Source organism: Microcaecilia unicolor, chromosome 1 (assembly GCF_901765095.1).
Source record: "Microcaecilia unicolor chromosome 1, aMicUni1.1, whole genome shotgun sequence".
Lineage (NCBI taxonomy): Eukaryota > Metazoa > Chordata > Amphibia > Gymnophiona > Siphonopidae > Microcaecilia > Microcaecilia unicolor.
Window position 1 is genome coordinate 654,285,947 of NC_044031.1, and position 27,921 is coordinate 654,313,867.

Below are 27,921 nucleotides of genomic sequence, written 5' to 3' on the forward strand. Positions count from 1 at the left end.
GACGTCCCTGACGAACACTTGGACGTTTTCACCCGGACCTGTTTTTCTTATGACTAAGGCACAAAAAGGTGCCCGAAATGACCAGATGACCACCGGAGAGAATCGGGGATGACCTCCCATTACTCCCCCAGTGGTCACTAACCCCCTCCCACCCTCAAAAAACATCTTGAAAAATATTTGGTGCCAGCCTCAGATGTCATACTCAGGTCCATGACAGCGCATGCAGGTCCCTGGAGCAGTTTTAGTGGGTACTGCAGTGCACTTCAGACAGGCGGACCCAGGCCTATACCCCACCTACCTGTTACATTTGTGGAGGGAACAGCGAGCTCTCCAAAACCCACCACAAACCCACTATACCCATATATAGGTGCCCCCCCTTCACCCGTAAGGGCTATGGTAGAGTTGTACAGTTGTGGGTAGTGGATTTGTGGGGCTCAGCACACAAGGTAAGGGAGCTATGTTCCTGGGAGAAATTTATGAAGTCCACTGCAGTGCCCCCTAAGGTGCCCAGTTGCTGTCCTGGCATGTCAGGGGGACCAGTGCACTACAAATGCTAGCTCCTCCCATGACCAAATGGCTTGCATTTGGTCATTTTTGACATGGATGTCTTTGGTTTCGAAAATCGCAGAAAGTCAGAAACGTCCATGTCTAAGGACGACCAAATCTAGGGATGGTATTTTCGAAACGAAAGATGGACGTCCATCTTGTTTCGAAAATACGGGCTTCCCCGCCCCTGGATTTCGCCGTTTTTGCAAGGACGTCCCTTTCGAAAATGTACATCTATGTAACTTTGTAAGTCTACATGCTTTGAAAATACGCCTCCATGTGGCCTATCCAGTCTGCCTTCCATACCATCTACTATCCCTTCCTCTATGCTTGTGCCATGCGTTCTTGAACTCAGATTCAGTCTTGGTCTCCATCACCTCCACTAGGAGGCCATTCCACATCCTTTCCTTGGATTACTCTGGAGTTTTTTCACCATCATCCTATGCCCCTTATTCCACAGAAGCGGGATTTGAACAGACATACACACACTGCTCCTTGTAGAGGTGCTGATTTCAGTAGTTCAGAGGAGCAGGCTTACTGCTGTACTGTACATATGAACAGCTATAATGTCTGTGTGTGTGTGCACTTTGCATCAGTAGCTGTGCATACAACTATGTTTTACATGAGTGTGTGACTTTGTGTTCCTTTGTATGTCTTTCATGGGATTTGTTGCTACATGTATGTAAACACATGAGTTGCATATGAGTATCTGTGTGTGTGTTACATGTTTTACAACTGTTTTACATGAGTTTGTGACTTTGTGTTCCTTTGTATGTCTTTCATGGGATTTTTTTGCCACATGTGTGTAAACATGAGCTGCATATGAGTATGTGTGCTCCATAAGAGTATGCTTTGTGTGTGTCAGTGTGTGTTCTAGATATGTATGTGCTATATAGATCACAGTGTGTTTATGCATATTTCGATCATGCAGCTGAGTTTAGTAGTGTGTACGTGTGTGCAGTGTATATTCTGAATGATGGATGTGGATGTGGGTGCTGGGTGTGTGCACATTGGTGCTTGTTCTACCTTGCCTTTGAGAACGTGCTCTTCCTGGTAATTATGGGGTGGATGATCGGAAGGAACTCTCAGTTCTAGTGTATGAGATTCCTGAGACACTTGTGTCCCAATGGCCGCACAAGCGACAACATTCTTTCTGTGTTATTTATTTATTTTTTTGTACCTTCCTATTGGGAGGGGGAAGGCTGCCTTTCCTGTCGCTCTTCCTCTGTCCGGGGCAGAGAGATCAGGATGTGTGAGTACCCTGCAGAGTGCAGTGGAGGGTGGAGAGTGTCACTAACAGGGCATTTCATAACCAAGAGAGCAGGGCTAGTGCAGGGCTGTAAAATGCCCAAGTGAACCTCTAGCCAGGCCTCCTGAGATTTTTATTATTAAACTGAACAGCCATGATCTCATCCCAACACCACCCCTCCCATAGCAATCCTGTCAAAATACATAACTGAACATCAAACGTTTAAACAGTAAACTTTGTGATATATATAGTGAGGGCAGTTTCCAAAAGCCATTAACCTGGATAAATTGTTTATTTGAAATGTGCCCCCCCCCCACCTTCCCTGCTGGTAGATGTACTCACTGATGGTTTCTTGGGGTTGTGTGGCTGTCACGTGGCTCTTTGGCTGACCACTTCTACCTCATGGTTAAGCTGGCTCTGAGTAAGAGCTTTTTGCAGCTGTTAACAAGCAAAGACAATCAAGGGACTGCACAACCCGAGCAGGGGTTCAGTACTTTAAATAACTCGATACCATGGTTCTATGATGAACTGAAAAGGCTAAAAACACAATCCAGAAAACTCGAAAGAGCATGGAAAAAAACAAAAGATGAACACACACTCAACACATGGAAACAATCACTAAGAAAGTACAAATACGCTATAAGACAGACCAAAAGATCATACTATAAAACCAAAATAGGGACAGATTACAAAGACACAAAGAAACTATACCAACTCATGAACAATTTCCTAGACACCAACCTGGTCACCACATCGAATACAGACGTCCCATCTGCAGACAAACCTGCAGATGAAAAATTGCTACCTCAGGACAACACTGACATCGAAAACTTCCTTAATGAGTTGGACCCAACCACTGGAGAATACCCGGCTGACTGAACCTGGTTAAATTTTGCCCTCCTCACTGTCAATACAGTTGCACGGGTGATCAGCAAGTTCTCCAACACTCTCACTGTAAACTAGATACCTGCCCCAACTACGTAATGAAATCCGCCCCTGACCGCTTCATAGTAGACCTCACATCCCACCTAATTTACATGCTACAGCAAGGTCTCTTCCCTAAGGAAAATGGCAACATACTACTCACCCCGATACCAAAAGACACCAAGAAAAAAACATATGAAATCACTAACTACCATCCAGTACCATCCATCCCATTGTCAGTCAAACTGATGGAAAGCATGGCAGCCAAACAACTTACAGATTACATAAACAAATTCTCAATACTTCACGAATCACAGTCAGGTTTTCGCCCCCTCCACAGCACAGAAAGAATACTACTCACTCTCCTAACCAAATTTAAGCAGGAAATAGCAATAGGCAAATGCATCCTCCTCCTCCAATTGGACATGTCTAGCGCATTCGACATGGTAAACCACAATATATTAATAAGACTACTAGATAATTTATGGATTGGTGGAAACATACTTAGTTGGATCAAGGGTTTCCTAACCACAAGAATATACCAAGTAAAATCAAACTCAAACATATCATCACCATGGAAAACAGACTGCGGATTACCACAAGGATCACCGTTATCACCGATTCTCTTCAACCTAATGATGACCCCTCTAGCCAAGTCCTTATCCAACCAAGGCCTTAACCCCTTTATCTATGCAGACAGTGTCACAATATACATTCCTTACAAATCTAAATTGAGCGAAATCACCAATGAAATCATGATCAGCTTGAACATCATGGACCCTTGGGCAAATGCATTTCAACTAAAACTCAACAAAGAAAAAACACGTGGAGGGGCAAAATCGAACAGGGACAACCATCTCTAAGGGCGTCCATTTCTAAGGACATTCTGGCGAAGTGGTGGGGAAACCTGTATTATCGAAAGAAGATGGACGTCCATCTTTCGTTTCGATAATACGGTCGGGGATGCCCAAATCTCAACATTTAGGTCAACCTTAGAGATGGTTGACCTTAGAGATGGTCGTCCCCAGTTTTCGGCCATAATGGAAACCGAGGACGCCCATCTCAAAAACGACCAAATCCAAGCCCTTTGGTTGTGGGAGGAGCCAGCATTCATAGTGCACTGGACCTCCTCACATGCCAGGACACCAACCGGGCAACCTAGGGGGCACTGCAGTAGACTTCACAAATTGCTCCCAGGTGCATAGCTCCCTTACCTTGGGTGCTGAGCCCCCCAAACCCCCCTAAAACCCACTCCCCACAACTGTACACCACTACCATAGCCCTCAGGGATGAAGGGGGGCACCTACGTGTGGGTACAGTGGGTTTTGGGTGAGTTTTGGAGGGCTCACATTTACTACCACAAGTGTAACAGGTGAGGGGGGGGGGTGGGCCTGGGTCCGCCTGCCTGAAGTGCACTGCACCCACTAAAAACTGCTCCAGGGATCTGCATACTGCTGTGATGGAGCTGGGTATGACATTTGAGGCTGGCATAGAGGCTGGAAAAAAATGTTTTTTAATTTTTTTATTTTAGGGTGGGAGGGGGTTGGTGACCACTGGGGGAGTAAGGAGAGGTCATCCCCGATTCCCTCTGGTGGTCATCTGGTCAGTTCGGGCACCTTTTCGTGGCTTGGTCGTGAAAAAAAATGGACCAAGTAAAGTCAACCAAATGCTCGTGAAGGACGCCCTTCTTTTTTCCATTATCGGCCGAGGACGCCCATCTCTTAACCACACCCCCGTCCCGCCTTCGGTACACTGCCGAGATGCCCCCGTGAACTTTGGTCATCCCCGCGACAGAAAGCAGTTGAGGATGCAAAAAATCGGCTTTCAATTATGCCGATTTGGGCGACCTCAGGAGAAGGACGCCCACCTCCCGATTTGTGTTGGAAGATGGGCATCCTTCCATTTCGAAAATAAGCTAGATTGTCTTATCCTCTCATCCCAACACAGCACGGACAACCCTACAATTATCAACACCCCAGATTACACCCTCCCTATCTCAGACAGCCTGAAAATCCTCGGCGTCTCATTGGACTGCAACCTAACACTACAGAGCCAAGTGACATCTGCAACAAAGAAAATGTTCCATTCAATGTGGAAACTCAAACGCATGAAACAATTCTTCCCGAGGGAAACATTTCGCAACCTGATACAATCAATGGTACTAAGCCATATAGACTACTGAAATGGAATTTATGCGGGATGCAAAGAACAAACATTAAAGAAACTTCAGACTGCTCAAAACACGGCAGCTAGGCTTATCTTCGGAAAAACGCGATTTGAAAGTGCAAAACCCCTCCGCGAAAAACTACACTGGCTCCCAATCTTAAAAGAAAAAGTTATTTTCTGTTCTGTGCTTGGAGGAGAGGTAGCAGTGCTACTTACCTGAATTAAGTGTTAATTAAGGTACTGACAGGAAGGTAGAATAACTGCACATGTCACTAGAGCAATCTGATTACTGTGTTAATTTTGAAAGGGTCTGTTTGAAGCAGTCTCTTTAGAATCAACTGTCGCTAGGTGGTGATGGTTGGGTCTAAGTTTCAACTTAGTCCTGGAGGTCCTGGACTACCACTGCTGTTGCTGTTGTGGCAGCGCAACCCTTACCTGACGTACGGACTCCTTGCTGCACATGGCAGGTAGTGTTTTGGTTGTGTTAAGTTTTATTTGATTGTTTAGGTTACTAGTTTTGTCCCTCACCAATAAACAAAACTGTGGCCGATTATACCCACTCAGATGTCTGATTGTTTATTTCTACTTAAAACGCATTGGTTTATTATTCATTCATTCGCGCCATGGTGTGACCACACCTCGAATACTGTGTGCAGTTCTGGTCACCGCATCTCAAAAAAGATATAATGGAATTAGAAAAGATACAGAGCAGGGCGATGAAAATGATAAAGGGGATGGAACGACTTCCCTATGAGGAAAGGCTAAAGCGGCTAGGGCTTTTCAGCTCGGAGAAGAGACAGCTGAGGGGAGATATGATAGAGGTTTATAAAATACTGAGTGGAGTGGAACAGGTAGATGTGAATTTCTTGTTTACTCTTTCCAAAAATACTAAGACTAGGAGACACACAAAGAAGCTACTAAGTAGTAACTTTAAAAGAAATTAGAGAAAATATTTCTTCACTCAATGAGTAATTAAACTCTAGAATTTGTTGCCAGATAATGTAGTAAAAGCAGTTAGCTTAGCAGGGTTTAAAAAAGGTTTGGATAATTTCCTAAGAGAAAAGTCCATAAGCCATTATTAAGATGGACTTGGGAAAATCCACTGCATTTTCTAGGATAAGTAGCATAAACTCTGTTTTGCTGTTCTGGCATCTTGCCAGACTTGTGACCTGAATTGGCCACTATTGGAAACAGGATACTGGACTTGATGGACCTTCAGTCTGTCCCAGTAATTTATATACTGCTTAGACCTAAGCGTTTTACAGTTTCATTTTACAGGTATGTGTTAGGCGGTGAGAGTCTGATATGTATGGACGTACGGGGAGAGGGATCTTGGGGTGATAATATCTAAGGATCTGAAGGCGACGAAACAGTGTGACAAGGCGGTGACCATAGCTAGAAGGTTGCTAGGCTATATAGAGAGAGGTGTGACCAGCAGAAGAAAGGAGGTATTGATGCCCCTGTATAAGTCATTGGTGAGGCCCCACCTGGAGTATTGTGCTCAGTTTTTGAGGCCTTATCTTGCTAAGGATGTAAAAAGAATTGAAGCGGTGCAAAGAAAAGCTACGAGAGTGGTATGGGATTTGCATTACAAGACGTATGAGGAGAGACTTGCTGACCTGAACATGTATACCCTGGGGGAAAGGAGAAACGGGGTGATATGATACAGACGTTCAAATATTTGAAAGGTATTAATCCGCAAACAAACCTTTTCTTGAGATGGGAAGGCGGTAGAACTAGAGGACATGAAATGAGATTGAAGGGGTACAGACTCAAGAAAAATGTCAGGAAGTATTTTTTCATGGAGAGAGTGGTGGATACTTGGAATGCCCTCCTGCAGGAGGTGGTGGAGATGAAAACAGTAACGGAATTCAAAAATGCGTGGGATAAACATAAAGGAATCCTGTTCAGAAGGAATGGTTCCTCAGAAGCTTAGCAGAGATTGGGTGGCAGAGCCGGTGGTGGGAGGTGGGGCTGGTGGTTGGGAGGTGGGGCTAATGCTGGGCAGACTTCTATGGTCTGTGCCCTGTAAATGGCAGATACAAATCAAGGTCAGGTATACACATAAAGTAGCACATATGCGTTTATCTTGTGGGCAGACTGGATGGACCATATAGGTGTTTTTCTGCCGTCATCTACTATGTTAGGTACTGGGACTGTCCCTAGTGGGCTCACAATCTAAGTAGTACATTGTACTATTCTTGTACCTGGGGCAACAAAGGGTTAAGTGACTTGCCCAGGGTCACACAGAGCTGCAGAGGGAATTGAACCCAGTTCCCCAGGATCTCAACCCACTGCTGGCCATTAGGCAGCAGCTGGAATTGAACCCAGTTAGTGTGCAACCCACTACACTAACCATTAGGCCACTCCTCCACTTAATCTGGGGGGGGGGCAAATCTTACATCTCCCCTTAGCATTGGTTGATTATATATGTATTGCTGCGGTCACCGTAGAATCTGAGGTGAGATCACTTTCCAACCTGAGGGAGAGCTATCCCATAGGAAACTGACAATGTCATTGCTTCTGTACCATCAGGTGACATTTCATATGAGGTTGCATCATGTGACCGTTCATGTGAAGTGTCCTAAGGCTTGATGCAGGGATGTTATATTTCTAGTAAAGTGTCCCTGTGCTTGCATTGCATTACATTTCAGGTGAAACATTGTTGCCTTGCTCTGGATGCTGTGTTGCGATAACAACTCTGTTATTTCTCTGTCACTTCTGAAGAGGCTTTTGGTATCTTTGCCCCACCTAGTGACAAGTCATTTTAGAAAAGACTTCCAGCAGCCCCCTCTAGTACATCATTGTCCCTGATCAAGTGCCTTTTCCTGTGGACACAGGCGTCAGGTGCTAGAAATGACTCTACCCCTCCTCCGCTCTAAGCTTGTCCTTGCCTTGGGGAAGGGCAGTGCCAGGGACAAGGGTGTGTGAGCCCATCAGCTTTTCTATTGGTGGCTGTTCACCTTCTTGCTGTTCATTTCTGCTGCCAATAAGCATGTGAGGGCTGTTTCTGGGTTGGAGCCAGGGGGGTGGGGTGGAGTGCAGAAAGAACATTTGTTACAGTAACTAGAAGTGAGTTTATCTTGTTGGGCAGACTGGATGGACCGTGCAGGTCTTTTTCTGCCGTCATCTGCTATGTTACTATGTATGTGCAGTTAAGATAACTGTAGTTCCCCTGGAGAAAACTGGAATCTGTATGCAGGTTTTACTTTCTACAGTAACTAGGATTTGATAACCTCATGACTCTTTTTCAGTAATGACTTAATGTTGGGAAGGGTAAGTGTGAGGATATGTTTAGAAAAAGCTAATATATAAATGCTTCCAGCTGCGTTTTAGTTGGGACTGAACTGCCATGCCACTGTACATAGAGCTGTGCACTGGTCTGAGGCTGGACAGGGTACTTTCTCTGCTCAGTCTCCAGGGTAGATAGGATCTCTAGGGTAACTCAGCGGTGACATGTTTCTGCAGAAATACTACAGTATTAATAGTACATTGTCAACAAGCAGTGGACTGATCTTTCCTATGATCCCTTTTTAAATTAGAAAAACAGATGCTACATTGGATTTTCTTTTTTTTTTTTTTTTTCTAATCGGGCTCATACCAATACATGCAACATTTACGTAAGATATTGGTTCTATGAACTGCTTTTATTATTGTCTGATACCAAGCACTTGTTGTGGCTGCCACGCTTCACAATCTGTTACCAAACAGGAGATACTCTGTCCCAACAGTACTGAATGAAAGGTTAATGGTTACCTCTCGGCACATGAGAACTTCATGTCATGACGCTGATGGTTCTGGTAAGACTGTGGCAATGCTGGCTCGCTGGCTGCAGTTTGACCTTCAGGAGACGTCGACCCAAACACACTGATTGGTCTTGTTTGTGTGCACCGGCTAGACTGTCAGCCAGGGGCGTAGCTATGGGGGGACCACGGGGGCCTGGGCCCCTGCAAATTTCATCCAGGCCCCTGGTTTGGCTGGCGGGGGTCCCCAACCCCTGCCAGCTGAAGCCTTCTTCAGCGCTGAAGAAGGCTTCGGCTGACAGGGGTTGGGGACCCCCGCCAACAAAGGTATTTGTGAGGGGGGCGAGGAAGCGAGGCGGTGGAGGAGGCGAGGTGAGGTGGGACGGTGGGGCAGCACTCAAAATGTGTCCCCAACCTCAGGCTCTGGCACCCTCCCACCGTGAGGTCTGGCTATGCCCCTGCTGTCAGCTCTCCTGAGCAGGACTGCGTCATCATGCAGGAGCAGTGCAGGTTCTAATGCTCAATTGGACCCCCCCCCTTGACACTATCAATATGACTTTTTATTCTTTATCACCCCCCCTCCCCAAAGAGAGTAGGCAAAGTACAACAATGCAGGCTGTGTGTGTATATTAGCACAGTAGAAATATTTAATAATAGCAGTAATTATTAGCATTTGTATAGCGCTATCAGACGCACGCAGCGCTGAACACCTGATACAAAGAGACAGTCCCTGCTCAAAAGAGCTTACAATCTAAGTAATACAGACAAACAAGACAGTTACAGGTGAGGGAAGTAATGGGTGAGAAGGGAGGAAGGGACAAGGGGAGGGCAATTGTGGCTAGGAGCTAAGAGCAGCAGTGAAAAGGTGGGTTTTCAGCATAGATTTGAAAACAGGTAGAGATGGAGCTAGACGTATAGGTCCAGGAAGTCTATTCCAGGCATAAGGTGCCGCGAGATAAAAGGAGCGAAGCCTGGAGTTAGCAGTGGAGGAGAAGGAGGACGATGAGAGATTTGTCAAGCGAGCGGAGTTCACGGGGAGGAATGTAGGGAGAGATGAGAGCGGAGAGGTAATGGGGGGCTGCAGAGTGGATGCATTTAAAGGTCAGTACGAGAAGTTTAAACTGAATGTGGAAGCGGACAGGGAGCCAGTGAAGTGACTTGAGGAGTGGGCTAGTATGGGTATAACGATTCTGGCGGAAAACAATTCGTGCCGCAGAATTTTGGACAGATTGGAGAGGAGAGAGATGGCTGAGCGGAAGACCAGTGAGAAGTAAATTGCAATAGTCCAAGCGAGAGGCGACAAGGGTGTGGATAAGGGTTCTGGCAGCGTATTCAGAAAGGAAGGGGCGAACTTTGCTAATATTGTAGATAAAGAAGCGACAGGTTTTGGCGATCTGTTGACTATGGGCAGAGAAGAAGAGAGTAGATACTTTGTAGATAGACTGCTGGAGTCGGATAGTCATCCTTATGAAATTTTATAATATTTTTGTGAAATTCAGTAACAGTTCTCTGGGTGATAAAGACCTCTGGCCAGAGAGACAAGCTGAGACTCTCTCCCCTCCCCACTTTAAGCTAAAGTGATAATGAGGTGTATTGTCAAAGCACTCAGACTTACAAAGTTACATAGGGGCTCATTTTCAAAGCACTTAAACTTACGAAGTTCCATAGGTTACTATTGTAGAGGAGTGTGGTAGCCGTGTTAGTCCACTCTTAAGGTTATCAATAGAAATCAAACAAAATAAAACATGGAAAAGAAAATAAGATGATACCTTTTTTATTGGACATAACTTAATACATTTCTTGATTAGCTTTCGAAGGTTGCCCTTCTTCGTCAGATCGGAAATAAGCAAATGTGCTAGCTGACTGTGTATATAAGTGAAAACATTCAAGCATTACTATGACAGTCTGACAGGGTGGGAGGATGGGGGTGGGTAGGAGGTATGCATGGGGACATCAAAGCATATCATTGATATTCTAACAGGATGGGTGTGGATAGGTGAGGGGATCTGACGAAGAAGGGCAACCTCCGAAAGCTAATCAAGAAATGTATTAAGTTATGTCCAATAAAAAAGGTATCATCTTATTTTCTTTTCCATGTTTTATTTTGTTTGATTTCTATTGATAACTTTAAGAGTGGACTAACACGGCTACCACACTCCTCTACAATAGTAACCTATGGAACTTCGTAAGTCTAAGTGCTTTGAAAATGAGCCCTAAGGACTGCTGAGGGTCACCAGTCATACAAGGAACAGGAGACCAGATGAGAAGAAACCAATAGAGCAGGAGTTCAGGCCTTGAGTGCAGCATATCCCTAAGGAATATGCATGGTAGTATCCATACAGATCTATCTCATGCATATTCATTGGGGATATCCTGAAAATCTGATCTGTTTGTGGCAATCAAGGCTTGAACTCCTGCATCCCTGTTCTAGAGACTCCCCTGCAGGGGCAGCTGGGTGGGACTCAGCTGAAGAAAGATCACCTCTCTTCTGCTTAATTCTGCCTTAGAAAATAAAGGAGACAGGTTAACAGGTACTTCTGCTGGGATCTCTCTTACTGCATATAGTTACCACCCTGTAGTGGTTTGGCTATGATATAAGATGCGCCTATTATGTTATTAGAAAGCACCTACAAATGTTAGATTTATAGCAGCTATTATTTCTTTCATTCTAAAATTTGACACAGGGAGAGGTTCCCCTGTAGCTCATAGTTCCAACAGTGCAGCTGTCTTCTCTGCCCTGTCTTGGCACTGTACCCGCCAAAAAGGCAGAGGGTGTGTTGGCTGCTTCAGCAGTCTAATTGGCTGGATAAGTCCACAGAAATGTAATACAGTAGAAGCCAAAACCCACTGCACTGGGCAGCAGTGAGCACAGGGAGAGGAGTTTAAAAAAAAACCCAAAAAAACAGGCGCAGCTATTGCAGCATCTCTGGCCCACGGGCATGTCTTAGGTGCTGCCTCGCCCTCCTGTAAAGCCCAAAATCCGCATTTTCAGTTAACTCGCATCTCTTTCTCAGATCATTGCTTGTTCTGTCCTATCTAGATGAGGTTAATTGTAATTTTTGTCCAGTTTTTCTGATTCCAGCTTCTCCCCTGGCAGCTCCGTCTGATCTTTGCAAATAGAACCCCATAGCATGCCCCGCAGCAAACATCTCCCTTTTTCTGGCTCCCCTACCGCAAATCAGATGTTTTATCCACCTTGCTATCATGTCTGAGACAGTTCTTGGTTTGCGTCCCCCTCATCTTTACCCTGTAATAACTGTTTATTCTCCTGGTCGGTGGTGGGAGGTGAGGATAGTGCTGGGCAGACTTATACGGTCTGTGCCAGAGCCAGTGGTGGGAGGCGGGGCTGGTGGTTGGGAGGCGGAGATAGTGCTGGACAGACTTATACGGTCTGTGCCCTGAAGAGGACAGGTACAAATCAAGGTAGGGTATACACAAAAAGTAGCACATATGAGTTTATCTTGTTGGGCAGACTGGATGGACCATGCAGGTCTTTTTCTGCCGTCATTTACTATGTTACTATGTTACTATGGTTGTCCCCATGCTAAAGCTCAGCTCTCAGGAGCAACTTTTCTCCTCTGTGCTTGTCTCCCTGCAAATGAGACAAACTCACCAGCAGATGTTCAAATTGCCACCTACAGCTCCATCAGGGGCTGAAAACCTGTCCTCATGCATCTGACTCCTTTCTCAATTATTTAGCTTTTCTCAGCATTTACTCTGAATCAGGTGCTGCTGAAGTTTGTCTGTGGTTGTATTTATTGGGAACAGAGCCACAGAAAAGTCAAGCAGTATAATGTAGTGTCCCCTGAGGGGTTAGGCTGGCTTGTTTTTATTTATTTTTATTATTTAATTTCTTATATATGCCTGCAAGCTATTGAAGAAGTGTACATTCAGGTACAGTGGGTATTTTTCTGTCTCTGTCCCAGGATGATAAACATTTCTGTTTAAAGTTTTGGGGCCCTGTTTACTAAGACTTAACTCTAGGCGCACTAACTTTGTAGCGCACGCTAAAAATTAGCATGCACTAAAGATAGACACCCATTATATTTCTATGTTATAATGCCTTTGTATTGCTCCATGGTGCGACCGCACCTCGAATATTGTGTTCAATTCTGGTCGCCACATCTCAAAAAAGATATAGTGGAATTAGAAAAGGTGCAGAGAAGGGCGACAAAAATGATAAAGGGGATGGGACGACTTCCCTATGAGGAAAGTCTAAAGCGGCTAGGGCTCTTCAGCTTGGAGAAAAGGCGGCTGAGGGGAGATATGATAGAGGTCTATAAAATAATGGGTGGAGTTGAACGGGTAGATGTGAAGCGTCTGTTTACGCTTTCCAAAAATACTAGGACTAGGGGGCATGCAATGTAGTAAATTTAAAATGAATCGGAGAAAAATTTTCTTCACTCAACGTGTAATTAAACTCGAATTCGTTGACAGAGAATGTGGTAAAGGTGGTTAGCTTAGCGGAGTTTAAAAAGGGTTTGGATGGCTTCCTAAAGGAAGAGTCCATAGACCGTTATGAAATGGACTTGGGGAAAATCCACTATTTCTGGGATAAGCAGTATAAAATGTTTTGTACATTTTTGGGATCTTGCCGGGTATCTGTGACCTGGATTGGCCACTGTTGGAAACAGGATGCTGGGCTCGATGGACCTTTAGTCTTTCCCAGTATGGCAATACTTATGGGTGTCTCTAGCTTTAGTGTGCACTAAAAAGTTTGCACGCCTATAGCGCGGCTTAGTAAACAAGGTCCTTGGAGTTTGAAAATCTCCTTTTTAAACTAGCAAATGATGATTATCTTCTTTTGCAGCATAGGTGGGCCCAGTTTCCCATAACACACACACACATACACACAGAAACAAGTTTGACTTGTTTTAGTAGCATCAGTCTCTGCGTCATTTTTTTTTCTTTTGTGCCCTTTCTTCTCCTCCTGGATTACTGACTTGTCAGTAAATGAACCAGAAATAACAAGTTGGTGAAAATCAGTGATGGGCCTGTGTCGCCTGCACCCATGGGCTTGGTGTCTAAAACCCTGGAGTGCTCTGTAATCAGCCTTGGAGATGAAAGGGGTGAATTTCAGCACATTTGAGTCCAGTCTTGCACACTGGGGGGGGGGGGGGGGGGGGGGGGGGAGGAGGGATTTCATAAATATTTTTGCATGTGAAATGGCATGTGAATTTTTGCCCCATGGGTTACATGCGTACAGATATGTACAGTGCCAAAAAGGCATGTCCCTTTACACAACCTGCCTGTAGGCATGTTCTGGGCAGAGCGCGGGTGGGGTCATGATGTACGCTTGTACTTTTACATTCCAGCGCACTTACACCTGTTCCCAAGCAGGCATAAACATCTGCAGTTTCAGACTAGCCAGGATTGCTGCCGGTTTTAGAAAGATACACAGACTAGACAGTGACACAGGAACAAAATTTGTCACCATCTCCGCGAGCTTTGTCTGATCCCATCCGCACAAGCCTCGAACAGTTATGATTTTAGGTTTATATTTCAATAATTTTTATTGATGAACATCCACAGTAAAAGATTCACTTATAGCAAGATAAGAAACATTTGAATACTAAGCACAATAAGCATGCAAGTTATACCACATTAGTTCTTAAAGTCATTGTCATCAAATATTTTCCCCCCTTTCATTATCTCCCATCCCCTTCTTCTGTTATAACACTCAACATCTACCAAGAGAGTGTAGCCCGAAGAGCCTGTACTCTGATGGCCCCCCGAGATCCCCCCCCAAGGTCTACACTTTATCCCTTATTCCCACCCCTCTACCCTCCCCTTCCCCGCCAAAACACTAGGTGTAAGTCAATAGGACAACAGTCAGAGTTATTCTATCAGTCAAATGTTCAAAAGGGAGCTTTTCGCTCTAGGGGGCAAAGAGTCCAAAAACGGGCCCCAGCGCAGACAAAATTTTTCAAACTCATTCATGTCACCTTCTTTTATCATCATACGTTCAGTTCGCAGACATTGTATCATCCGCATTCGCCAACTTTGAAGAGATGGGCCTTCCGACGATAACCACACTGCAAGAATGGACTTTTTGGCGATCAAAATAACTCGTCCAACAAAGCTAGTGAGGCCTTTCGACCTTGGGTTACTTAAGCAAGGCTTCCCAAACAGCAAGAGCGGCGAGCCAGACCACCGAGTTCTCCACAGAGCAGAGACCCCTGCAAGCAGAGTCGTCCAAAAGTTATGAATTTTTGGACAGGCCCAAAACATATGACCTAATGTCGCCCCTTCAGCATAGCACTTGGGGCACCTCCCATCTGGAGAGGCCCCTGCATAGAATGCTCGTCTGGGTGGCATGTGCATCCGGAAAGCAAATCGATACTGTAGCTCCCAATGATCCGCCAGGGAAGACACTCCATGCAGTGATAACACATGTTCTTTGAGTAAGCCCGGTGACACCTCTACCGATAAGTCTCTGCTCCAAGCCTCTGCGTATTTGCCGAAATCCGGTTCTGTAATTGTATCTCTGATATGTCTGAGATGGAATCTCAATGGGACTTTTAGTTGTGATCCTAAGGTAAATGCCCCTGACAATTCCTCTTGTACATCTTCCGCCAGCAACTCCCATGGTAGGCTCCTTGTATAATGTAGTAACTGCCAGTAATGGAAATAGTCTTTAGGGTGAAATAAGCCTCTTTTTTGTAATTCCTGGAATGATTGTAGTTTCCCCTCTTTGGTTAAAATCTGTTGCAAGTAAGTAATGTCTCGCTCTTTCCATTGTTTAAAGATGTTATACATCATTCCTGGGGGAAATTCAGGGTTCCCGCACATTGGCAGCAATGGAGTAACCTTTGGTGAGAAGTGGTGCAATCTGCATATCCAGTGCCATGCCTTCTGCGCCTGGGGCAGGATGTTGGAAATGGTCAAAAGTGGGGAGGCCCCCCCACTCCCATGGAGGCAGCTACTGAAATGAATTGGTTCAAATAAATTCAATTCTATGGCTGTTGCTGAAAAATCCACAGTGTTACGGAACCAGTCCGTTACATGTCTCATAGCACTTGCAACCGCCAGGTGTCGCACACTTTGCAAGCCCAGCCCTCCATACTCTTTGGGAACATACATTTTGTCTAATGGGAATCTAGGTTTCTTTCCCCGCCACAGAAATTTCCTTAACAAACCATTCAATCGCCTTTCATCCTCATTAGTAAAATGTAGTGGTAGCGTTTGAAACATATATGACCAGCATGGGATAACCATCATATTATAAAGCGCGACTCGCCCCAAAAGGGAAATTGGCAGACCCCGCCACTGCTCCAGTTTTCTAGCTGTATCCCTCATTAGCTTTCGAATGTTCACCTCATATAGACAGCTTAATGTCCGAGGAATTAATATTCCCAAATACTTCATCTCTGACCCCGCCTTCTGCAGTGAAAAATCCTTGGGGGAAGGGCCATCTCCATGATCGTGCAGCCTCATCATTTGAGACTTTTCCCGATTAATTTGAAATCCTGATATGTCACTAAAACTTTCTATCTCCTTCAAGAGGGCTGGTAGGGCTACCCTTGGATCTGTAGAAATGATCAACAAGTCATCTGCAAAGGCAAATGTCTTTACCCGAGCTCCTCCCACTGACACCCCTGCCACCCCTTCCCCCCGCTGGATGCTTCTAATCAATGGCTCTATAGCAAGTACAAAAAGTAGTGGGGACAGGGGACATCCTTGTCTAGTCCCTCTCTCTATAGTTATTTGTTTAGTTCTCCCTCCATTAATCAGCACAGCTGCTTTGGGGTTAGAATACAGTGATCTAATGGCCCCTAAGGCTCAGCCTCTCACACCCACGAACTGTAGTACCTCAAACATATAGTCCCATCCCACCTTATCGAACGCTTTTTCAGCGTCCAGGCTGACCAACATTGTTTCGCAGCCCGCATGCTGAGTCTGAGCCAGGGCCAATAACAATCGCCGCACATTGGTTCCTGAGTGTCTATCACGGACAAATCCCACTTGCTCCTGGCCAATGAGCCCAGGTAGGCACTCCTGCAATCTATTAGCCAGCAGCTTTGCGAGAATTTTTACATCTACATTAATTAATGAGATCGGTCTGTATGAGCCCGCTTGATTTTCGGATTTCCCTGGCTTAAGCAATAATGTTATTAGGGCTTCGTTAGCATAAGCTGGGAACTGCCCCTGAGCTACTACCTCTTCAAAGTATGAATGTAAGGGGCCCACCAGGTGCGGACTCAAAATCTTATAGAATTCGCTAGTGAACCCGTCCGGGCCTGGAGCTGAATTTGAAGGGAGAGTCCGAATAATTCCCTGCAGTTCCTTTCCTGTAATAGGGCCGTTTAGTTCCTCCACTTCCAATGCCGTCAGCGCTGGCATGCCGGCTTCTCTCAAATAATCTGTAATAGTTACTAAGGATGGGGAGGGGAGCTTTTTATATAGATCCCTATAGAATTTATAGAACACCTGTTGCACTCCTTCCCTCCCATTTTGAATGTGGCCAGCCTGATCCTCTACCGCCACTACCACTCTAGGCCCATCCCAGGACTTAACCACCCTTGCTAACATTGCTCCGGCCTTATTCCCGTATCTCTGGAAACGAAATTTTCTGGTCACTAAAGCTCTGGAGGCTCTTTCATGTAATAGGGAGTTTAAAGCTATTTGGGCTATTTTCATCTGTTCCCGGTTGTAATTTGTTGGGGCCGCAGCGAACCTACGCTTAGCTTTCCCCAAATTACGTTCCAAATTAAAGATCGCCCCTGTAATTCTACGTTCCCGCTTCACCGTAAATGCAATCACTGCGCCCCGTATAACCGCTTTCGCTGCCTGCCAGAACAGTGTAGGGTCATCCTTGTGTCTCCCATTAAATCGTACGTATTCCCCCCAGCTCTTTAACAAATACTGTTTAAATACAGGGTCAGTAGCCAGGTATGTGGGAAACCTCCACCCTCTTCCCCCCACCCCTGGATCTCGGTCTTCTAAGTCCAGCCAGACCATAGAATGATCTGATATTTCTTCCGGGCCAATCTCTACTGCACTCACATGCGGGAATACCCTTCGGTCTACCAAAATATAATCCAATCAGGAGAGAGTCCCATGAGCCCTCGAAAGGTGGGTATAATCCCGCTCCCCTGGGTGTAAAACACGCCAAGAATCCACCACTTCAAGAGCCTGCATGAATTGAGCTAAAATTCGTGATTCTGGGCCCCTCCGGGTCGCCCTCCCAGAGGAGGAGCTATCTAAAGTGGGATCGGCTACTAGATTAAAATCACCCATTACAAGTAAAGGTAATGATCTATGTGGAAGACACAACTGGAGCAGGTGGTCATAAAAAGGTCTACCATGCTGGTTGGGGGCGTATAGCGCTACTACCAAATATTCAACATGATGGAGCCAAAGACGTACCACCACATACCTCCCCGCAGGGTCACTACCCACCAAGTGCGCCTTAGCCACCGCCCCCCTTCGTATTAAAATTGCCACCCCACTTCTCCTGCCTTCAGCCTCTGCCCCGTATACCTCTCCTACCCAAGCACGTTTCAATTTCTTCAGTTCCTCCTGTGATAATCTCGTTTCCTGTATGCAGGCCACATCAGCCCTGTGTCTCTTTAAAGCCTGCAAGATCTTTGTCCTCTTAATTGGAGATGTTATGCCCCCTACATTCCAAGTTATAAATCTAGTCCGGGCACCCTTTGGTCATCAATATAGTACGTTCCATAAGTAAAATATCTAATAACGTACGGGTAGCCCAGGCGCCCAGCTCCACCTGAGTCTCCCTCTATCTTAACCTGTGGCCCTATGCCTACTCCCTGACTCTTAACCCACTGATGTTTTTTAATCCCTCCCTCCCCCCTCTTCCTCCCACCCTTGCCCTCCCCCCGCCCTCCCTTAATTCCCCCCCTCCCATCTACCCATGCCCTCTTCTTTCGCAACATCTACTAGAAGAGTGCTGGTCTATTGATGGCAGGGGTCCCCTTCCCCGCCCCATCACTCGCACCTGTAACATCCATTCCTTTTTACCCTTACATTCAAATACAATTTGTGCATAATACATAACAGTCCCCAAACAAACTGGTTCCAATGGCAATATAACATAACATATGCCAACTGGGTGCACCATTTACCAACTGTCAATGTGCAACTGTTACCTATCCTCGGGCTCCACCTCGGCCCTCCTTCTGTGATTTCCATCAGCCATTTTGTCCCGGAGGAGAGGGAGGATTCTCCCTTAATAGGCCCTGAGCCTCTTCTGGCGAGTGGTACATTTTCCAGCCTCCTGCTTCCAGCACTTTAAGCTGGGCCGGATATAGTAACATGAATCTTTGATTTTTCGATGCCAGATGGCGGCACACTGGCCCAAACGCCTTCCTGCGCTCTTGCAGGGCCGCAGAATAATCTTGAAAAATTTTTACAGCTGCTCCGTCGAATGACAATGAGTCCCATTTGGAGCGGGCCCCTCTCAAGATTTCCTCCTTATGCAGGAAGTTATGTATTTTAATTATAACCACTCTTGGCCGGTTGCCTCCTACAATCTTCCTACCCAGGCGATGCGCTCTCTCCAGGCACAGCGGGCCAACGCTGTCCGAAAGCGCGAACTCTGATTTCAACCAATTCTCCAGCTGGGTAGGTAGGGCACGATCAGACACCGACTCCGGAATCCCAATCAAGCGGAGGTTAGACCTCCGAGATCTATTTTCTAAGTCATCCAAGTGTTTTGTTTGCATTCGCAGCATTGCCTGCAGGTCTTGTACCGCGGATTCTCTGTCCCTGCTCGAGTCCTCCAACTCAGACACACGCACTTCGAGTTCCCCTGTTCTTCTAGTTGTTTCTCCTAGCAGCGACTCCACACCCGCCATCTGTGCAGAAAGTTTTGTTAGCTCAGGCTGTAATGCCGCTTTCACGGCTTCTGTAATTTGCTGCACCTGTAGCGGGTGGAATCTCGGAGGGGAGTCCGCAGTCGGGTCAGGCGCCATTTTGGCTTCCCCTGTTCCACGCTGTTTCTCGGCGCTTTTTTTCCCGGATTTCAGCGCGGATGCCCGAGTCTCTTTTGTAACAAAAGGATCCATCGATGAACAGTAGTTAAGCCTTCAATTTCGGAATGGTTCCGTTCGGGTTTCACTCGTTTTTCTGGGGATAAAGGAAGGGGAACCCCAGAGAGAAGAAAGACGCGACTTCCTTCCTCAGACCATCACGTGACCTGATTTTAGGTTTAAATAATTTTATTGAAGTATAAAAAGAAACAATATTCTGTACAACTGTTGTTTTATAAATCAGAAACAATACAGAACAAGGATCAACACAACCCATGTCGCTCCTCCCCCTCACAAATATCTCCCGTCATAATTATAGGGAATACTGAATAAGCTAAATTACTACAGAATGCTACATAGAAAATTAATGCTAACAGAATACCTCAGTCACACACACAGAACACAAATGCCAAATATATAATAGCTGACAAAAAATGATAAACATAAATTACACCAAAATCCCAAGAAGCTACACTAAAGAATTAGAAAGAGATGCATTTCTTCCTATACTGTGCAAAATATAAAGACCACACATTCCATGGAAAGTGTTAGGGGATTGGGCAACTGCTTCCTTGCCAGAGAGAGCCCTAAGTCTGCTGGAAGCTGAAGAAGGCATGGCCTGGTAGTGGGCTTTGGGGTTCCTTCCCAAATTTTTGCCCTGGGCCCCAGCCATGTCCAGCATCACTCCTTGTGTCCCTATGACCCCCAAGTCCAGAACCTCTCTTCTGTGTTCCTATTCTCTCCCATGTCTAGCATCTTCCCTCTGTGTCCATATACCACAGTCCATATTTGACTTTGCCCCTCTGTGTCCATATACTATCCGCACGCAGCATCTCCCCTTTGTGTCCCTGTCCCTATGGTCCCCTCCGTGCCCATCATCTCCCCTCTGTCTCTGTATACCTTCCTGTGTCCAGCGTCTTCTCTCTCTCCCTCCCCCACACCAATGCGTCTCCCTCTCTCTGGCCCTCCACTGTGTGTTCAGTATTTCATTCCCTCTTCCTTCAACCCCTTGGTTCGGTATTTCTTTCCTTTCCCGTCTCTCCTCCAGCAGGTCCAGCACCTTTTTCCCTCCAGCAACCCCCCCCCCCCCATGGGTCCAGCACCTCTCTTCCAGCTCCCTCCCAATGGGACTTCAGCACCTCTCTCCCTTCCCTTAGCTCCAGTCCTCCCTCCTGCTGGTCCAGCACCTCTGTCTCCTTCAGCTCCAGTCCACCCCCTCCACAGGTCCAGCATTTTGTTTTCCTCCCCTCCTGCCATGGTCTCTCTACCTTATGCAGCCACAAGGAGCATCTCCATAGGCCTGCTCCGGGTTCTTCCCTCTCTCAGTTCCCGCCTTCTGATGTAACTTCCTGTTCCTCTAAGGAGCATCTCCATAGGCCTGCTCCAGGTTCTTCCCTCTCTCAGTTCCCGCCTTCTGATGTAACTTCCTGTTCCTCTGTACATCAGAAGGTGGAAGCCAGCAGGGGAAGAATCTGGGAGCAGGCCTGTGGGGTTCAATGAGGTGTACAAAGTTGAGGATGAAGTACAAAATTAGGTCAAATTATAAACATAGCAAAAAAAAGATCCTACTAATCTTCCTTCTCAGCCCCCTGCGTGCTGATGACTCATGTTCCATCCCGCGCGGCGCGCTCAGCCTCGTTCTCGTGGCTCGTCATCTTCTCAGCAGGCTAAAAAATAGCTGCACGCTCAGCTGCAGGCGCTGGGAGTCAGGATCACGCGGCACTGTCTGCTCCTCCTTCCCCCCCCCCCCCCCGGGAAAGGCTGGTGCCGCCTGGGTGTGTAGCAGCGGGCGCGGCTTCTTAGCTCTCTTACATTGTGCCTTAGTGCAGTAGCATTCCCCAGCGTCCCAGTAGTGCCCCACGGTGGGCCACAACACACTCTGCCTGAGCCAGCTACAGGAGCCAGGGTGTTCTGCACCATGTGGCAGTTGCAACTTTACTGCAAACAGCTGCCCAGCACTGCAGGTAATAAAATTTGAAATGCTTTTTTTTTAACATCATCATGTAGGTTTTTTTTTTTTTTTTTTTACTCAAAATGCTGGCTGGTGGTGGTGGGAGTCTGGGTGGGGTAAGCACTTCACTTTTTATGTTTCAACAATTTTTATTGATGATATTATAGGTATAATACAACCAAGAAATTCAACTGGTATCACATTAATGAACTTGTCCACATCTCGAAGAGTTAACTTTTCAGTGCTGTCATCAATGTTTTATTATGTTATCCCCCCCCCCCTCCGTCCCTCCTTCATAACTTAGTAAACATCAAACTATTAACTCCTCTATGCCTCCCCATCCCACTCCTAGACCCCCTCCCCCCTCTAGACCATATAGCACTTCACTTTTTGATGTTATTCTTGAAGTACTTGCTGAATTTTCAAATGCTGCTGGACAGACAAAATTAGATTCCCTATCTCTTCTAAATCAGATAGAGACAAAGACATTCCTATTTCTGGCAGTTACATTTGGGAAATTATTTGAAAGCAGTGATTTTGCCATGAAAGGACTACAGAGTGCCATGTTGTCTGTTACAGATTGCATTAATCTTATAGAGTGTCTAAAAGAAACTTTTGTTCAGTTTAGGGAGAACACATCAAATGACTTTGATAAAGTTCTTAAGTTAACAGAGGGTCTCATGAAGAAAAGTGGGATGCTTCTTCCTCTCGAAAGACAAAGCTACCTATAAAGTTTGGTGATTCATTGTTTTTTCCCCACTTTGGGTAAATCTTCTTCTGTTCAAAGCAATGAAGATTTGAGACATCTGTGGAATGAGATAATTGACTGCCAGCTAAGTGAACTGAATAATCGTTTTCAAGATGATTCTTATGGAATGATGACTACTTCTGCTGCCTGTATGCCAACATCTGAGGCCTTTGGCCGAAGAGAGAGTCTACTGCCCCCGTGTACATTATATGGCATTACCATAGAGGAGGCTGAATTAACAGTGTTTGTTCAGCATCTAAAACGCAAAGTAGCAGAAGGTATACATTTTCCATCTTTAATCGAAGTACTAGACAACTGCAATGTGGAGATTTTCCCAAATATCAATGCCCGTTTAAGAGTACTTATCACTCTGCCGAAGTCAACTTGCACTGTGGAACGACTGTTTTCAACTGTAAACAGGATCAAAACGGCATCAAGAGCCTCAATGCTCACCAGACGCCTCCATAATCTGTCACTGTTATCATTTGAAAGAGAACTGTGTGATTCATTGGACTATGACAGAATTATTGATATATTCAACACCAAAAGACGACGCCTCATTCTTTAGCGAGAATAGTTTCTCAGCTTAATTTGCTAGATACTATTATATAGCTTTGGAATTGTACATTAGCACCAAATTCCAAATTACTTTATCTAAAACATCACTAGTGCTGCCCACGAGGTACTTTTATAAGCCTATATACAGAGAGGCTCTTAGCCTTTGAGAAAGCCTAGCTGTTTATATAGAGGATATACCTTTTGTCAATCCCTATTAGACATGTGCTCCTTATTTAAACTGTATTTGATTTTTTTTCTTTGCCTCACTACACCAAACACATATGTAAAATATGTGTTTTGTCCCACAACACAATATGCTTTCCATATTATGCACTTACTGTTTTTGTATTAAAGCACACTGCACTGTTCTTTTTAAATAGTTACACTTCTTGAGTGCATGTAACCACACCTGTACTTTCTACATTTGATAAGTAAGAGATGGCTTTGTTCTTGTTTTTATTTTAAACTTTTTTTTTCTTTTTTTTACAAATGCCCCTGACATAGCCTTCAGGCGAAATGTGGTCATGTTGGATCATTTTCAGTAAAGTTTTTTGGTTTGTTCTTCATCTGTGATTCGTTCTGTCCTTTGATATACATTTCTTATAAAAGCAAAGTTGAAGGATATGTGCCAAACTGTGACAATTTTATTTTGTCAGCATCAGAATAGAGAGAAAGCGGTAGAGCCAAAGGAAGGGAAAAAGACTTCAAAGGTTTTCTTCCTGTTTTGCTTAATCAGGTATTTACATTTGTTAAAAGCAAAGTATATGCCATTGCTGTAATTATACTGTTGTGTGTTGACATATTTGTCCTGTTATGCCTCTGGATCAGCTGAGTGTAGCCTGAGCCTCGTTTGTCCTGAGCCGACTTTCCTTCTCCGAGTATTGAGGACTGCCACTCTGTTTCCTCCTGGATTGCCTGACTGCTAGTCTTCAGGCTCTGTTCTGGAGGGTTCCTGGACTTGTTCTCAGCAACCATGCATGTGTATAAGATTTTTCACTTTTTGCTTCCTTTTGCTATTTCATTCATCGCTCTCTGTGTCTCCCATTGAAAACAATCTAATCCCCATTATACACAATCAGCACTGACTGGCCAGTCATCTCGCTGCCCAGCACACTAAAGATGGATTCACTGGTCATCCTTGTTGCTCTGCGACTAAGCAGGCCAATGCACGACAGCTTATAAAAATCTATCCCCTACAAAATTCCTGCCAATACATCTTCATGGGCTATGTCAACACCAGATCAGTGGTTAACAAGCCAGCGCTCATCTCAGACTGGATTACTTCCGGCAATCTTGACCTTGCCTTTATCACAGAAACTTGGCTCCAAACTCCTGCTGATCCTATCTTGCTTGACATTTGTCCCTCGGGATACAAACTTGTGCATTGGCCACGACCTGGTAACCGAGGTGGAGATATTGCACTTGTTTATCGATCTTTGTCGTTGATACCATAGCAGAATCCATTACACCGCAACTAGAAATTGCATCACTCAGGATCCCTAACAACGCCTTGCATGATCAACTGACCTGTATCCTTTTTTATAGACCACCTAGTAACTGGAATGCCGCTCAACCTGCCTTTATGGATTTCATCTCTAGCACCTGCATGGCAAGCCCCAACATGCTCATCTTAGGAGATATTGACCTACACCTAGAAAATTCTACTTTGTTAAGTATGTGTTCCTGCCTGGATTTTCTCCACTCTTGGGACCTTACGGCTTGGAATCATCAGGCAACCCATTCCAAAGGCCATACGCTTGACCTCCTCTCACACAAATCGGCCGACAGCCTTAACCTGCAACTAACCAGCATTACTTGGTCGGCAATCCCATGGTCGGATCACTGTCAGTTGTGCTGTGCTATTTCTTGGCTGGGAAAGGTTCAGCGGCGCACCCGAACCCACACCACATATAGTACGAGAGGACGTATTGACCCCATGGCATTCTGGAATTCTATCTACGAGACTGTCTGGCCTGAGCCAGTGGACTCGCTCTCTTTTTCATCAAGCACTGCCATTTCCTCCCCTCACCCTCCCCACTGACAGTTTGAACTTCGTGGGTGTGGCTTGGATCTCTTTCAGGGAGAGAAAACTAACAACTTATAGCAGCAGCTTCAGAGAGCATTTTCCATCTCACAGATAGGCTGCAGAGAATACCTTCTCCTGCTTTAGACTTAATCCTACCCACCCTACCCCTCTACCCACCCACCCCTAGAGTGACATGTCTTATATAACCTCCCTATCAACCCACTCATTACTTTACCTCACCCATTTCTATTCTTCTATCACCTTCTCCCACTACTCCAACCAGAGTTACACCTAATCACACTGACCACCCTTCAACATCTTCTGTCCTTCTGTGACTGTTCTCTTGTGCTTGACTGCTTAAATATTTTAAATTTAAATGCTTTACTTTTTGTCTATTAGATTGTAAGCTCTTTGAGCAGGGACTGTCTTTCTTTTGTGTTTGTACAGCGCTGCGTACACTTTGTAGCGCTCTAGAAATGTTAAATAGTAGTAGTAGTAGACTCGGTAAACTTCATTTCTGCCTGGAACGAATGATGCAGGAACATTTTAGACACCATTGCTCCGATCAGAACTAAGACAGCAAAACGGCAAACCGTAGCGCCATGGTTTAATGACGGTCTCAAGGAACTCAAGACCATTACGCGAAGGCTGGAAAGAGCGTGGAGAAAAAGAAAGGATGATCAGCACTATCTTGCATGGAAGCAGTCTCACAGGAAATACAAGAACGCTATTAGACAATCTAGAAAGGACTTTTACAAAGCCAAAATTGGCCCGGATTATGCAGACCTGAGACAACTCTACTCTTACATCAACAAACTAACTAATACCTCACCGATTACAACTAGTAGAATAGGCGCCCCAACTGCAGCAGATCTGGCGAACTATTTTAAAGACAAAGTCATAAAGTTGCAGCACTCTCTGCCGCAGAACAATGTCGGAATAAGTGATTTTCTCTGTGGCCTAGACCCTAGCCTGGGGGAGTATCCAGCCGATCACACATTTTCACTCTTCACACCTCTTACAGCTGACTCTGTTAAACGGGAACTGCGCAGATTTTCCAGTAAATATTGCAAATTGGATATTTGCCCAAACTATCTGCTTAAATGTGCTCCTCCCTGCTTCATTTCTGATCTGACACAGCATCTTAACTTTATGCTTAGTAGCGGTATCTTCCCTGAAGCCTCTGGAAACATTCTCCTCACCCCCATCCCAAAAGACGCCAAGAAAAGTAGCAAGGAACTCACCAATAGCATCAATAGCATCAAGGAACTCGCCAATAGCGTCAATCCCGTTGTTTGTGAAATTGATGGAGAGCATGGTGACTAAGCAACTCAATGAGTACCTGGAAAAGTTCCACATCTTCCATGAATCGCAGTCAGGTTTCCGCCCTCTCCATAGTACAGAAACGGTGCTCGTCACGCTACTCTCAAACTTCAGGTGGGAGATAGCTGTCGGGAAAAGCATTCTATTGTTGCAATTTGACATGTCAAGTGCCTTCGACATGGTGAACCACACTATTCTACTGCAGCTCCTTGATTATTTCGGGACCAGTGGCAATGTACTGAATTGGTTGAAGGGCTTCCTGACCACCAGAACCTACCGAGTCATCTCCGGAGGAAGTTTATCACCTTCTTGGCCAGCTGTCTGTGGTGTACCACAGGGTTCGCCGCTTTCTCCTACACTGTTTAACTTAATGCTAATTCCTCTAGCCGCAGCTCTTTCTAAACTTGGTCTCCAACCATTAATTTATGCGGATGACATCATCTACGTTCCTTTCAAAAAAAGACTTAGCTGAAATAGCTGCCAACATCAGCATTGGGTTACAAACTGTACGTGCCTGGGCGAACTCCTTTAATTGAAGCTCAACACAGAGAAAACTCATTGCCTTCTTCTCACATCACCTTACAGCAAATACAATCCTGCCACCTTAACTGCACCTGGACTTGACCTGCCAATCTCTGTGTCTCTGAAAATTCTAGGAGTAATACTTGACAGAAATCTAACTCTGGTAGATCACACTAATGCAGCCGTAAAAAAAGCATTCTTCTCTCTTTGGAAACTAAAGCGTATAAAACCTTTTTTCCCTAGAGAAGTATTTTGCAATTTAGTGCGGTCTCTTGTTTTGAGTCATCTTGATTACTGCAATGGTATCTATGCAGGGTGCATGGAACTACTTCTTAAAAAATTACAGACTACCCAAAATACCGCTGCAAGATTGATCTATGGTAAAGACCATTACGAGAAAAACTGCACTGGCTACCTGTCAAGGAACGTATAACATTGAAAATTTGCACCCTGGTACAGAAAATCCTTAACGGCGAAGCTCCAGCTTATATGGATAATCTTATCCTCTAGCCACCAAGGAACTTGAGCAAATCTTCCCGATCCTACTTACATCTCCACTACCCCTCGTGCAATGGCCTCAAGTATAAAACCAGCCACGCATCTACCTTTCCCTACATCAGTGCATGTTTGTGGAATGGTTTACCAAACTCAGTAAAAGCTACCTCCGAACAACAGGCTTTCAGAATCTCCCTGAAGACCGCTTTATTCAGGAAAGCTTACACTGCAGCTCCGCACTGCCTTAATGTTTTCTGACCCATTACTGTTATGTGACCATACTGCATTCCTTACCTCCTTCTCACTTCTCTCCCTCTGTCTCTCCCCACACGACTACCTCGCCTTTAATGTGTCTGTTTGTCAATTACTAGATTGATGTGTCTTTTTATACTGCTGTTAACCTTTAGAACTAATGTAAGCCACATTGAGCCTGCCCATGGGCGGGAAAGTGTGGGATATAAATGCAAAAATAAATAAATAAATTATAGTAGACATATCTGATCAAGTTTGATATATATATATATATTAGCAATGGGCCCAGCCAAAATGTCAGGTCTGGCTGCGCCACCGATAGAAACATAGAAAAATGATGGCAGATAAAGACTATGGACCTGGTATTCAGACCACGGGAGGCAGCCCACATAACTGCTGCGATTGGTGCTGCCTCCGGATATTC

The 27,921-nt window shown here is 45.3% G+C and overlaps 1 protein-coding gene across 1 annotated transcript in view; it reads left to right on the forward strand.

Moving 5' to 3' along the window:
• The window catches only part of SLC43A1 (solute carrier family 43 member 1), a 103,277-nt gene that overhangs the window by 41,611 nt on the left and 33,745 nt on the right, over positions 1-27,921 (forward strand). The window lies entirely within an intron of this gene.